The 1,305-nt window shown below is 34.4% G+C and overlaps 1 protein-coding gene across 1 annotated transcript in view; it reads left to right on the plus strand.

Annotated features, from left to right (window-relative positions):
• Nucleotides 1–1,305, plus strand: part of LOC119586212 (serine/threonine-protein phosphatase PP1-beta catalytic subunit) — a gene marked incomplete at its 5' end in the record, with an annotated part of 11,298 nt that overhangs the window by 5,510 nt on the left and 4,483 nt on the right.

Genomic DNA, 1,305 nt, shown 5'->3' on the forward strand with positions numbered 1-1,305 from the left:
GGTTAGTTGATGGCAATTCCAGTATAGATACTGTGATTACGTATTCACAGTATGAATATAACATATCAGTTCAATATTGAGAGTTGTAAATGAACTAGCTATATGTGGCTTATTTTTCTGAAATTCAAAAATCCACTGAAATGATGATCTTGGAATTACAAAGGTCTTTCCAGTGGAAATGATAGACTTCTTATCAAGTCATATTTGAAGACCTTTGATGATGTCAGTTTCCAGAATGAAGACAAATTGAAATATTATCATCTTGATTTCCCCTTTTCATTTTTTGACATCAATGTTTTTTACTATTACACATACTGACAAATGTATAAGCTACAGATTATTACCAGGACCTCAATGGTAAACATATTTCATGTATAGATATATCCAAAATGTAAATTCAGAAAGAAATTTTCACTAGATATTTCATTTTTGGTCGTTATATCAGGCTAAAAATGCTCTTTGAACATTCTAAATTCATATTTTTTAAGTCATTATCAAGTGCTTTACGTTTGCCTGCAACAAGCAAAAGCCCATGTTGGTGTACCTAGTGCAAAATGCTGACATTATCAATTCACTCCTTGTCAAGGGGGTGGAAGAGAGTGAGACAAGAAGGGGAGATGTAAAGTAATTAAGAATAGGATAGTTGAAGGATAAGTCCTTTCTTCTGTTTTTTAGAGGATGCAATTTTACTAGGAGGAGCAGAGACACTAGGGATCACCCCTAGTGTTTATTCTTAACAACAGTGATGGATGTCACCAATAAGATGGCCAGAAAATGGACAGTAGTGGGTGTCTCATATGCGAGACACTTGTGTTCTTGGCTTATGCAGTGGGCACTTGCAACTTTAGCCAGCTACCACCATGAAATTAGAATGTTTTCACATGGAAGTACCCATCATGGATTGATAAAGTGTAGTTACACAAGCATTTCATCAGTGACAGATTTCTGATAATGTGTGTACTCAAGAGGATGTGGATCATTTGTTGTGGATTTTGATGTGCCTCTGCTGGTTCAAAATGCACTGACTGTATTGTTGCACTTGCAATGTACAATCCATTTTCTGACTGAAAATTATAAATAACGTATATTAATTGCATATAACTCGGTATCATTTTTGTATTTTCATTAAAAAAATATTAATGCCATTTGTCATGTGAATTATCTTTCCACAATATTTAATCATGGTTGTGACCATGTAGTGTATAAGGACAGTGTGGTTATGACATTATCACTGAATATAAAATATTCGTGTCAGCAGAGACCTAACTCTGCCTATCCTCACTTGCTCTGCCTTTTTCAAATACA

This window comes from Penaeus monodon, chromosome 21, assembly GCF_015228065.2.
Source record: "Penaeus monodon isolate SGIC_2016 chromosome 21, NSTDA_Pmon_1, whole genome shotgun sequence".
Taxonomy (NCBI): Eukaryota; Metazoa; Arthropoda; class Malacostraca; order Decapoda; family Penaeidae; genus Penaeus; species Penaeus monodon.